The sequence below is a fragment of the Rattus norvegicus genome, chromosome 1, assembly GCF_021556685.1.
Source record: "Rattus norvegicus strain SHRSP/BbbUtx chromosome 1, alternate assembly SHRSP_T2T, whole genome shotgun sequence".
NCBI lineage: Eukaryota > Metazoa > Chordata > Mammalia > Rodentia > Muridae > Rattus > Rattus norvegicus.
Genome location: NC_141534.1, coordinates 141807408 through 141821451, shown reverse-complemented (window position 1 = coordinate 141821451; position 14044 = coordinate 141807408). Strand labels below are relative to the sequence as shown.

The following is a 14044-nucleotide window of genomic DNA, read 5'->3' as shown; positions in this document are numbered from 1 at the left end:
CTCACATACAGGCCTACAAAAAGGAAAAGTTGAGTTGAAAGTGAATTATCTATGTCTTCTCCCAAGCATTCTGCCCAATGTTCTTTTTCCCAGTCCATATAATTCCAGTCTTGCATCAACCCGAAGTTATACACCCCCAGAGTCATGTTGGACCAAAGGCTAGAGGAGCAAGGGAAGCTATCTCTACCTGTATTTTTCTCCTTTAACCCCCCAATACTTCAGTACTGCTAAAATGAACCTTAAAAACTGGTTTTCCAACTTCTAGTACATAAGTTAAGCATGAACTAATTAAATGTTTGTAAAACACTTTGAAGATGTGAACAAGCGTGTGAACGTTAATTATTGGCTCCCATCCACAACGGTCATCGCATATAAGAAAAAACCACTGGCAAGCTCTTGCCACTTTCCAGGCACAAGCATGAAAGCCTAGCATGTTTTTAAGAATTCCAGGAAAACTTTTAAGAGCAGACCACAAAGATTTCTTATAACAAGAACAAGTTGGAATTTTAAGCTGACTACTTTGGATATAATTACATCAGGGTATAAAAAAGAAAAAGAAAAAAGTATGGCTTACAGCATATACCATAAAACTAGGGTATATCGAAAATCCTAGATAAAAGTCATAGTTTATTTACTCAGGAGAAGAAAAACAAATCTTCGAATGGAGGGGGGTGTATCTACATTATATACTATAATCAACAGGATCACAAATTAAATAAATGAACACATAAAAGAGTCATACAAGTTCTTTCTTCCCTTTACTGACCTGTTTAAAAAACACTGGGAAATGTCCTTTCGAGATCGCTCCAGATTGACCTATTCCTTAAGCATATATGCAGAACCATTTTGGATAGAAGGCCCAAACAAAAGTTTTGGCCATTCCAATCCACTGACCTAGCCTTCCTTTAATCCTCAAAAAGAGAAAGTACCTTAGCCAGGCCCAAAGCTTCATGTGACCAAATAAACATTTACACTATTTCTCAACTCTTGTGGCTACAATGTTTTCCTAAGTCCCTCAAAGAAGAGAGTTTCTCTGTATTCAGAGTCTAGATGTTCTGTTGAGGGAATCTACGGAGGGTTTTTTAAATCTTCTTCAGTTTGTCAGAAGTAACAAATCACTTCCATGCAGGCACTGCATGGCAAAAGTCCACTTCAGAAAACCACCAACTTTAGACAGGACTGAATGGCTAGACCAAGGAGATGTGCTTACATATACATAACACCCAAGTCATTCTGAGGTTTTCTAAGTGATCCCTAAGTAATAGAAAAGTCAGGTTTACAAAGTCTCTCAAATGCCCACCCACCACCTTCAGCACAGCCATCAGCTGGAACAAGGAATACTTCTGAAAACCAAAGTCAAGGTTGATACATTTCAGATTCTAAAACAACCCAAGAGCTCATCTCAAGTTTGTCTTAATTTTACAATATAAAACAGTACATAAGTTCCACAGTCTTCACGAGTCAAAATCCTCTCAATTGTGGAATCCTGTAAAATAAAAACTAATGTATATACGTTCTTGTTCCAAGATGGAAGAACCAGGGCACATTTACGACCCCGCGTAAACCGAAGTCCAGTGGTTCAGGGTCTAACAACCAGGACCCTCATCTGGGCTCCAGAGGCTCAGGCAGCTCTATTTCTTGGGTTCTGCCTTAGAAACACAGTTTGTCTCAGAAGCTCAGACCAGCTCCCCTCCAGGTCTGTCACTGTCTTCACTCTAGCTGAGGCTACATCTTCACCAACAACCTCTCCAGGCCTCTTCCCAGACTCTGATTCTGCTACGTGGTGCATGGCCTTCTAAATACTGCAGCTTACATGCTGCTAAAACCAGTCCTACTTGGGAAACTCTTAAATATTACTAAGTTTGAGAGCAGGCTTGGCCACTCTGAACCAAAGGTTCCTAATACTTCAGAGATGATTGCACTTCTTCTAGTTTATATCAAGTTGACAAACTAAAACACACACACACACACACACACACACACACACACACACACACACACACACACACAATGGCTTGAGTCAAGTCTCACATAGTCCAGGCCAGCCTTGAGATGACCTCAAATTCCCGGTCTTCTTGCCTCCACACCATCCCACTCCAAGTACAGGGATTATAGACACTCACCACCATATTCCAAGTTATCTCTTACTAGGGATCAAACCTAGGCTTTTGTATATCCTAGACACACAACAATTGACCTATATTCCTAACCATAAGTGATCTTAAAAGGGATCATCATCAACAACAAAAGAAACAAGCAAACAAACAAAACTCATGGAGACAGAAAACAGATTAATGGATTCTGAAAAACAAGGAATGAAAAACCAAATTAACTACAAAAGCATTCAGATGAAATCTGGAAGGACGAAGGTACTATTCTAATTCAAGCAATGGTTAGATGAATATATACATCTGTGAAAATGTAGAAGACATTATACACTAAAGTCAGTGAATTTGAATAAATGTAAAGGATATTTCTTTAAAGAATGAAACCCATGGTAGACTAAAGACATAGTAACAATGTACTGTGTGAAGCCTGATTTTCCCTAGCTGGAATGGGAGTGTGGTGTGCACATCTATACAAGGACCCTTGTGCTGGCACAAGTGAGTATGGATGGCAGGTGGATGTGGGCACTCTTCCTCTCACCGCTCTCCACCTTATTCCTTGAGGCGGAGTCACTTGGTGAGCCTGGAACTCACAGACTGGCTAGACTAGCTGGCTAGGAAGCCTTGGGGATCCTCCACCTCCAGCCTTCAGATTACAAACGCATAGTGTTATACCTGACACTCAAGCTTGCCACATTAAGCACTTTACCAAGGAGACACTACCCAGCCCCTCAGTAACTTTTTTCAAATGAATGAAGGTTGAAATAAAATATATGTTGAAAGAGACAGTACTGTTTAAATTAGATGTGAATAACTGTATCCTGTTAGTTATTACCTGTGTGGAAGTCTCTGTTAACCACTCTAAGCTGCAACTGGAGCTCCAAAACAGCCAGAGACAAGCTGGGTGTGGCTGCATCCCGTGAAAAGCTTATTTATGAAAACAGGCAGGCTGGCTAAGAGGACACCACCACAGTGCCCAAAACATAGTACCCTAGGAGCTGCCTATGGAAAAGTGGGCAGGAGATGAGCATTGAAGAGAATGGCCAGAAAGGCGGCAGACATTTCTCTACATTTAAAATGGTAGTAATGTTCTGTTTTGACTCTGCTGAGAGTTACAGGCAAGGATACTTTGTCGCAAACTCACTAAACTCTGTCCTTAAAATGGGTGTGTTTCATTGCATTCTGTAATAACCTTCGCAAACTTGATTTGTTTTAGAGCGTATTTGAAATGTTCATATGACAATATCAATGAGATGGAAAAGTCTGACCTCTGTGTCATAATAATAATAATCATAGTAACTGATCAATAATAATGGCATAAAGGCCTACTAGCTAGCCACACGGTCACTGTCAAGTAACTTCAGAAACCTTTTCTTATCCTAAAAATGGGTTAATAATTCCATTCTCAAGATTTCTTGTTTGCTTGTTCTCCCTGAGGGGGGTGTTGAGAAATAAATAAGGAATGAGGGTAAAATAAAGTGCATCTAGCACAGAAAACTGAGTAAACAAATCTTAAATTTTAAGTATGAAAATCAGGGTAGGCAACAGCAGCTACACTGACCTCCTTTGTGGTCTTTTTCGAACATTCTACCATTCTTTGTTCACTGTTTATCATGGCCTCACCTGACATTAAGCCCTGGCAGCCCAGATCAGCTGCTGAGTAGACAGTAATTTGCACCTAACAACAAGCATGCTGAACCAAAAGCTAGTTTAACCAGTAATCCCTGATACATATTTGGTAAAAGAAAATGTGAAAAGAACCAGAGAGAAAATGCAAACAGGTCAGCTTTTCCAGGCAAGGAGGAGGGTAGACATCTTATAATATTTTATCTGCTTCCCTAGGGGAATTACAGAGAAGCTTGTGGCAAGTTTCCCCTTTGGGGCTGGGATTTACATTTTATCCATACCAGGAACTGATCATTGAAACTGCAGCACCACAAGGTATGGTGCTTTCTGGCCCGTGTTTCTCACAGCAGTAGCATTTAGCTGGCGGGATAACACTGGGGGGATGGGGCTGTAATAAGCAAGGATACCGAGTCTAAGAAAGATGAAATGGCTTACTCAAGATCAGACTGCCGATAAGTGGCAGTGTGTGGATGCGGCTGTATACCTTGTGCTTTTAGTAGAGACTGACATGAGAGAACCATCCTCTGCTTCTGCAAAACTCCATCTTTAACTCTAGGGGTTTTTCCGAACGTTGGCATCTCAAGTTAAAAAGACCAAAAGTGTGCCACGGTAATTAATTCTTAACCTTTCAAGAATAATTCATTATTTTGGGTGGTGGGGACTAACTCTATGATCAAGAGTAGACTTATGATCAGAAAATAAAAATTCTTACAAGAAGCCTACACCATGATAGCAAGAGCAAACACCTCACCCCCTTTCCCCTTTCTTTCACTCACTATCCACACCATGTAAACATACCAAGATACAGTTCTGAAGTGGGGGGAAAGCACCCCATTACCCAACACAGAATTTGGACAAGCACAGTATTTCATCAGTACTGGATCTGCCAGTCCAACTTCTCAGCAAAGACTGATAAAATGGGTTTGATCTACTCGCAGTGGCCCTATCAGCACAAACTCGGGCTAGAAAACTGTAAATATGAGGACATGTGCGTGAAACAGACTTCTTCCTACAAACAGCTTCCTTCTCTCTTCCCAAAATCAGTAAGCTAGGCAGGCCATGCAACACAGGGACAATCACTCCATGTGGATATTCATCCTTATCAGTATTGACTATACTATAACTCAGGACCGACTTTAAGAGAAGCAAGCATCAAAGAACTTGACTGGGCGATTTGGTCAGGGATGTTTATACCTACAATCTTTAAGTTTCATCAGGTAGACAGTTCTAAGACTTATCTACTATGGCACTTTAAACATTCTGAACTAAGTTGGTACAACTGCTTCTTTCTGTAAATAGTGGCACTTGAAAAAGCAAATGAGTGGTGTGCTTAAGTCTCTAAACTGTGCATTCTGCTAACACTCCATCAGTTCCATCTTCAGCAAACCTGAGAGATGTCATAAAGCCACACATATTATTTTCAAGACTGAAGTCTTGAAAACAAAGGAAACGTGAAAGCGACTCTAACTTAGACACTATGATGGTCTGAATGAGATTGCCCCCATAGGTTCATAGATGTGAATGCTTGCTCCTCGGGCAGTGGCACCATTTGAAAGGTTAGGGGTGTGGCCTTATTAGGCACTGGGGCTATATGGATGGTCAGGGGTTGTGGCTTCGTTGTGGGAGGGTATGGTCTCATTGGAGGAATTATGTCACTGGGCAGTAGGCTCTGAGGTTTCAGAAACACAGCCAGACCTAGAAGCTCTCTCTTCCTGTTGCCTGAGGATCCATGTGTAGAACTCTCAGCTATCTCTCCAGCACCATTTCTGCCTACATGTTGCCACGGCCCATTCCATGATGGCCATGGACTCAATCTCTGAAACTGTATGCAAGCCCCAATTAAATGCTTTCCTTTGTAAGGGTTGTCATGGTCATGGCATCTCAGCACAGTAACAGAACACTGACTAACTCAGACACACTCTTGCTAGTACTAAAAACAATCTCTCTCTTGTCACACTATACAGCTGTACAGATTTCTTTCCTACCAAGCCACCTGGAATCCCACTCAAAAGGAGGCTAATTGCTCCTCTCATCCTTGTGTTCAGATGACATCTTTTACACTTATTTGTATCTTTAGGGTAGGGGTTAAATTAAGTGTCGCAGTATGAATGTGGTGGTCAGAGGACAACTTTCAAGAGTTGGTTCTCTCCCTCTACTATGCGGGGGTGTGAGACCTGAACTTGGGTCACCAGGCTTGGTGGCAAGTGTCTTTACCCGCTGAACCATCTTCTATCCAGAAACATCACTTTAAAAACACTTTTTAAAGGCCATATAAAACCATATCAAAATTATCATTTTAGCCACCTCCAGGAAGCAGAATATTGGACAGGGTATTAGGTCTCTTAGACCGTTTCATGCATTCCTAAGCCTAAGAATGTGTAATATTGCCACCCCTTACAAGGAAAGAGACAAGCTGCGGGGTTAAGTGAGGTGCTCAAGGCTTCGAAACTGTCCAAGGGAAGGTGAGGATCCGGACTCAAATTTACATAACTCTAAACTGTGAATTTCTTCTAAGCTATGCTCCCTCCCAATTTCACAATAAAGGAATGGAAGAGCCATGAACCAATCTGTTCAGCAGTTTGAGAGTCTCAGCAAGGAGAGCGTGAGGGTGGATTTCAAAACTGCAATCTTTGTTTATTCTTTTCTTTTTTTGTTTTCTTTTTTCTTTTTTTAATTAATTAATTAATTTATTTATTTATTTATTTTGGAAATCCACAGCATACTCTTTTTTTTTTCTTTTCTTTTTTTTCGGAGCTAGGGGCTGAACCCAGGGCCTTGCACTTGCTAGGCAAGCACTCTACCACTGAGCTAAATCCCCAACCCCCACAGCATACTCTTTAAAACCCCAGTTATTTTCAAGAACAAATCAGCATTAAAAAGTGTTTAAAGCTGGGGAAAGTGATACACACATGTTATCTAGCCCTAAGGAAACTTGAGGCAAGGCAGCCTTGAGCTCAAAGCTAGTATACACAAGGCAAACCCTGACAGACAGACACAGACACAGACAGACAGACAGACACACACACACACACACACACACACACACACACACATACACACAAAGAGAGACCAGGAGTCAGGTAGATCTCTATGAGTTTAAGACCAGTCTGAGCTACATAGTGAGACCCTATCTCAAGAGAGACTTAAAGTCAAAGTAAACGAAATTTCACCACCAAAGTGCAAGCTAATTATCATTTTGTATAAAAGCCCCAGAATTAATGGGTCTTTCCTGTGTACACTATCACGTAGCCAGTAAAAAATCGCTTCGCCCAAATCAAACAAAAGCTAAACACCAACTGTGTGGAAAGACTTTTCTAGAAAAAAAAAAAAAACAGAGCACAGTAAAATACTGCCCATCACAGTCCTTAAGGAGTAAAAAGACTAGAAAAGACCACTTATGCTCCATATAGTTACCATTTAGTGAAGCAAATAAATTCTAAGGAACCGTAGAACAAAAGCCTGTGTAACAAGTTATCACAGTCCAGAGAAGGAAAGCAACTGGTATCCTGGTCACTCTGTGAGCAGTATTTGTTTATATTATATAACCATCCAATAACTTCAACTTCTGTCCACCTCCTCGGCTCACCACACCCACCCCAGAAAGGAAAATTAGGCACAAAGATTGTGAGTCCTGAATCACTGTGCCTTCAGAATATTTTCCCTTGGTCTCATCAGGTAAACGAAGCTGGATTTCATGTGAAGAAAAAACAAAAACAAAACAGAAAACCCAAACACCATTTCTCCATGTTACTCATATAGAAAACAAAGCGAAATGCCATTTGCAGGAGCCTTCAAAGAAAAATTTAAGTTTAACAGACGTCATAGAAATACAACTGAAATTAACATGAAATAACAGGGCCATTGTGTTTACTATGAATGATACTTAAGCTAGTTCCTCTCTCTCGGAACTAAAACAGCTCAAATGCCAGTCAACGAAACGCAGGCAGTGGAATGACTCCACCGAAAACTTGAGAAGGCAAGTGCTTAAAACAGTTTGTAAGTCCCCAAGAGATGAAGGTGTACAAAAGTGACACTGGTTTATCTCAGAGTCATCTCGACTGATAGGAACTTTGTTACAGACAATGAATGACCTTTCAAGAACTGGAGCGATTCCCCTGACCAGGGGCAATCCAAAGGTTTAGGGGGGAAAAAATAAGTGGTTTCTGGAAATCAAACGGATAGGACATAATGAGGGTGGTAACAAGAAAAACAAACAAACAAAAAACAAAAAAAAAACAAGGCACATCACTTTGTATACCTGCCCAAGGCAATACACCCTCAAAATAACTTCATTATTAAGTGGGAAAGCAAAGACTGAAACACTAAAAGATTGCTCAATCCATTTTCATTGTTAACTCCTGAGTTCACAGTAGAGTCTAGAAACATAATGTGACCCAGTATTTCAGCTGAAAGATAGACACTTTCTTAGTGAGAAATAAAATGAGGGTATGTCTCGCACCCCAGTTAAGTGTCAGCGAGCCTACTTACGAAAAGCAGCGATTCGCTAGTTCTCAAAGTACTTGCAACTAGGGCTCGGTGGCGGAGCAGCCGAATGCACCACCCTTCCCGGGAGCCAACCGCGCCCCCCCCTAGCCCCCCGAGAAAGCCCGGAAAAGCCCCCAAAGGCGACCGGGACCCGCAGTGTTTACCCTGCTCGACTGCCCCGGGGAGCTGCTCGCTCCCTTGGCCGCACACTCCGTCCGAGCGGCGCGCCCCACCGAGCAGCCGTCTCTCAGACCAGAGTCGCACCAGGCGCCACAGGAGCGGGCGGCAAGGGGACGAGGGTCCGAGGAGGCCGGGATCGGCGGCCGCGCCACCCACCCCTGGCTGCCCATGCTGTGGAGAAGGGTCCGCCACCCGCGTCGCGCCCGCGCGCCCCCGCGTCCCGCAGCTCGCGCGCGCGGCCGAGGGCAGCCGAGGGGGAGGGGCGGCTGCGCGCGCGCCCCCTCCTCAGACGCCCAAACTTCCCTCAACTCCTTCAACTAAGTTGCGCTCTCACCGTGCGGCTCCCCGGGCTCCCCCGCGGGCCGAGCCGGAGCAGCTCCGCGCCTTGGCGGCGGAGAAGGACAATAGGCGGCCGCTCCCTCGACGGCGGCGGTGACGGCTGGAGCAAGGAGCAAGCACGGCCGTCTCGACCGATCCCAAGCGCTTAGCAGCAGCAGCAGCAACTCCGGCTCCGCGACCGCCCTGCACACAGCCCTGCCCACCCGCGCATGCGCCGCCTGCGGATCGGGGGTGGGCGGGGCAACAAGCCAAGCCTCAAAGTTTCGATTGGACAACTAGACTGCCCTTCACATTCTGTGAAGCCAATAGGAACGCTTCTTGGCAGTTGGCTCCGGTTGCTAAGGAACGATGAGGTTGACCGCCACTGCTGCCAGGCGGCAAAGTGATCAAAGTCGGGTGGCTGGCAGCAGCTGCTGGGGAAATGCCCACCCACCTTCTCCTATCCGCCCCATCTCCGGAAGCCACCCTTCCTCTGTGCGCCTGGTGCTTACCTAAATCAGAGCACTTAACATACGTTGACTCTAAGACTCAATGGAGTCTTCTTAAGAATCCAAGGTGGAGCGACACAAAGTACTCAAGTGTGTTGGATGGGTGAATGGTCCGTTGACAGGATGAAGATTGTCCAAGTGTATCCTGTGACTGTGAGCTATTCATTCACCACAAAATCATTGCCTTTGAGTTGCCATGGACTTCAGCAATCATCTAGTGGCTTCGGAGAAACAAAGTATGGATATGTGCCAATGGTGACCCAAGAGATTACATTAATTGGTACAAAAAGAAACTTCTCTTTGATAGTTACATATTGTAATGTGTCATTAAGGGAAAACATGCCTATTACGTCAATCTATTTTAATGTTATTCTCTTCGGTCAATAGAAAGTTGAAAAAACACCGGGGTTATGAATATTAAGAAATATGAGGTTTTCTGTGCAGCTCAATATTAATTTATAGTAGTTGAAGTAAGAAAAGTGGTTTCCTAGGAGGAGAAAGGTATTGACTGGGAAGGAACAGAATGGAATCCCTGCCATACTGGCTTTGCATTTTCATGTTAAAAACATATGAAATCAAAAATATCATGTGGATGCACCCCTAAGGTAACTACCCCATTGGAAGACAAGGCTTAAAAGGAGCTTTTGACAACTGATTGCCACTAGGAAGCAAGAGTCAGTGTCCTTTAAGTATTGGACCCGATCTGGTCAACCATGCTCCACTAGATGGCACCTACACATATATGGACAGTACAAGTTGAACACAGTGGATTGTAAGTTTTTAAAGAACAAAAGGAAAATAAGAAGTTGAGAGGAATGGGGGTGGGTGAATGTGACCAAAATATATGAATGAATAAAATGTTCAAAGAATTACTTGAAAAGATTAATTTCATATAATTTCAAAATCAATTTTAAAAAAATAGTACATGATATGGACCTGCAAAAAAACTGCAAGAATGAAAGTCATTGTCATTTGGGGAGTTTGAATCCAGGCAAAGTCACTACCATCACCCACATACCTAGGCACCAGGCATTCTGTTGTTAAATGTTGCTTTCCATTTTTAAAATTATTCTAATTGAAAAATGTTTCATTTAAAATGTTTTGGCCATGTTTTCCTCCCTCCCTCCAGCTCCTCTCAGACCCTCCCCACCACCCTACTCATCCAACCTCATGTTCTTTTTACTCTTTCTTTCATAAAACAGAAACAAAAAGTAAGAAAATAAAAAAAATAATGGAAATCAAACAATCAAATCCAGAATCAAGACCAAAGAGGAAAAAAAAAGGCGAAATAAAGCAAAATGAAACAAAAAGTCCACAAAGATACCACTGAGTTGATTTTGTGTTGGCCAATAACTCATGAGCATAAGGCCTGCCCTGACGTGTGATTGATAAACCCAGTGATGCTACATTGGAGAAAACCGATTGTCCCTTTGCCAGGGTGTATTGATTGCATATATCTTCTTGTTTAGGGGCTGGCAGCCCATGACCACTTCCTCCCTCTGGATGCTGAGGCTCCTGGCTTAAACCTTTGCAGCTCTTGTGTGTGCCAACACTGTCTGCATGAGTTCATGTGCTTTATCAGTCCTGTGTACTGCTTCCTCTTAAACATCCATAGATTGTCTCTTACAATCTTTCTGCCTCCTTTTCCTCATTCCTCCCTGAGCCTTGAGGGGAGGACTTTGTTTAAAACATCCCATCTAGGACTAATGCTCCAATGTCTGTCACACATTACACATTGTGCACTTGTTTTTCTCTGTGCAAATCCCCATCTGCCACAAGAAGAAGCTTCTCTAATGTGGATTGAGCAAGGCACTTATCTATGAGTATAGCCATTCAACCTTAGGAGTCACTGTGTTACTGTGTTCCTTCAGCAGAATAATAATAGGTTTCCCTGAGGCCCTTGACCTATATAGTTTTTAGCCATTTTAGCAGTGTGGGTTTGGGTTCCATTTCATGGAATCCCAAAGTGGTTGGTTACTCCTGTAACATTTGTGCCACTATTCAACTAATACATCATGTCATCAGGTCATTGTTCTAAGTCACAGGTTTTGTTGCTGGATAACATTAATGATCACTTTTCTACTCTGGTATCTTGCAGAGTGCCTTCAAGTAGCATGCCAGCTAATTAGTAAAGGTGAGGCCTCTGGTTAGGCACCAGCTCAACTCTCCCACGTCTGATCATACAAGTGGGTGTTATCTTCAGCAATAGGGCCTTATCATCAGGTTATGGATAGTAGTCAGTAGCATTGAAATAGCCTGTGACATTTGAAGGTTTCTATAGGGCCTCTTTGGCCAACAATGCAACAAGACAACACCCATTCCTGACACTGGAGGTTTTACAGGGTGGCGTCTGATGTCTAGTTCTCTCCCCTATGATTTAGTGATTCCTTTTAGAGTCCTTCCATATGTCTATATATTTTAGGAAGCTTCTACAGTAGGTTTCCACATTGGCCTCTCAAAAGTCCTTTAGCAGTACTTGTCCCTCCCCATAGTCCCTTTCTTATCCTTCTCTCCTAGTTTCATCCCAATTTAATCCTCCTAACTTCCCCACTGTCTCTCCATAACAATGTATTCTATTGCCCATACATATAAGACAAAACTTAAAAAATATTTGTCTCTGAGAATCTATGTACTGCACTCAGGATGATTTGTTTCTAGCTCTATCCATTTACCTGTGAATCCTATGATTGTTTGTAATAGCTGAATAATGTTCCATTGTGTACAATCATCACATTTTTATTATCCCTTCATCAGTTGGTAGACATCTAGGCTATTTCCAGTTTCTAGCTATTATGAATAGTGCACGATGAACATGAATGAACAAGTATCTCAATAGTCAGATGTAGAATCCTTTGGGTATATATCCAAGAACGATACAGGTGGATCTTGACGAAGATTGGTTTCCGGCTTCCTGAGAATTCACCACACTGATTTCCATAGTGGCTAGACAAGTTTGCATTCCCACTAGCAATAAATAAGTGTTCCCCTTTTCCTGTGTCTTTGGCAACATGTGCATCCTTCCATTGATCTTGGCCATTCTGACTGCTGTAAAATGAAATTTCAAAGCACTATTATTTTGTGTTTCCCTGATGGCTAAGGATGTTGAACATGTCATCCATTACGTTTCATCTTTTGAGAGCTCTCTGCTTAGTTCTGTATCCCACTTTTGGGTTGCGTTATTTGTTTTCTTGATGTTCATTTTTTTCATATATTTCAAATGCTAACCCTCTACCAGATGTATAATTGACAAAGATCTTTTTCCGATTCTATAGGCTGCTGCTTCACTAAAATTATGGAAAATATATGGTCCTTGACCATACAGAAGTTTTTCAGCTTCGTGAGGTCCCATCTATTGATAATTAGTTTTACTGCCTGTGCTAGTAGTGTCTCATTTAGAAACTCCTTCTCTGTGCCAATAGTTAAAGAGTATTGCCCTACTTTTTCTGTTATCAGATTCTGGATATCTGATCTTCTGTTGATGTCCTTGATTCATTTGGAGCTTTCTTCAGAGTGATATTTAGGGATTTATATTCATTCATCTACATGCAGACATCCAGTTTGATTAGCACCATTTGTGAAAAGAAGATGCTGTCTTTTCTCTGTTGTATACTATACATTCAACAAAATCTCCATTAAGATTCTAACAATTTTTCATAGAAATTGAAAATAGAAATAGGGGCTGGAGAGATGACTCAGCAGTTAAAAGCACTGACTGTTCTTCCAGAGGTCCTGAGTTCAATTCCCAGCAACCACGTGGTGGCTCACAACCATCTGTAATGGGATCTGATGCCCTCTTCTGGTGTGCAAGAAGACAGCTACAGTATATGCATAAAATAAATTAACCTTTTAAGAAGAAAAAGGAAATAAAAAATATTCAACTTCTTATGGAAACATAAAAACTCAGAATATCTAAAATCATTTTTAATTTATTTATTTTTATTAAGAATTGCTCAGAGGCGAATGCCAGCAGCAAACCACTGAACTGAGAATAGGTCCCCCATTGAAGGAATCAGAGAAAGAACTGGAAGAGCTTGAAGGGGCTTGAGACCCCATATGTACAACAATGTCAAGCAACCAGAGCTTCCAGGGACTAAGCCACTACCTAAAGACTATACATGGACTGACCCTGGACTCTGACCCCATAGGTAGCAATGAATATCCTAGTAAGAGCACCAGTGGAAGGGGAAGCCCTGGGTCCTGCTAAGACTGAACCCCCAGTGAACTAGACTATGGGGAGGAGGGCGGCAATGGGGGGAGGGTTGGGAGGGGAACACCCATAAGGAAGGGGAGGGGGGAGGGGGATGTTTGCCCGGAAACCGGGAAAGGGAATAACACTCGAAATGTATATAAGAAATACTCAAGTTAATAAAAAAAAAAAAAAAGAATTGCTATTGGTGGGGATTTAGCTCAGTGGTAGAGCGCTTGCCTAGTAATCCCAAGGCCATGGGTTCAGTCCTCAGCTCCAAAAAAAAAAAAAAAAAAAAAAAAAAAAAAAGAATTGCTATTGGTAGGATAGCCATTTTCACAATACTGATCTTATTAATCCATGAGCATGGGAGATGGTTCAATCTTCTGGTGTCCTCTTCAGTTTCTTCCTTCAGTGCATTAAAGTTTTTATTATACGGGTCTTTCACTTTCTTTTAAAAAAATATTTATTATTATGTTTATACAAGTACACTGTAGCTGTCTTCAGACACACCGGAAGAGGGCAACAGATCCCATTACAGATGGTTGTGAGCCACCATATGGTTGCTGGGAATTTAACTCAGAACCTCTGGAAGAACAGTCAGTGCTCTTAACCACTGAGCCATATCTCCAGCT

General features: G+C 42.3%; 1 protein-coding gene across 31 annotated transcripts in view; it reads right to left on the bottom strand.

Moving 5' to 3' along the window:
- Akap13 (A-kinase anchoring protein 13) overlaps positions 1-8932 on the bottom strand; it is a 305582-nt gene extending 296650 nt beyond the window's left edge. For 30 of the 31 annotated variants that reach the window (XM_087655380.1, XM_087655383.1, XM_087655382.1 and 27 more), the window contains exon 1: positions 8731-8932. The gene's annotated coding sequence lies outside the window, so the exon portion shown is untranslated. 31 annotated transcript variants of the gene reach the window in all.
- Between the last annotated feature and the right edge of the window lie 5112 nt (positions 8933-14044).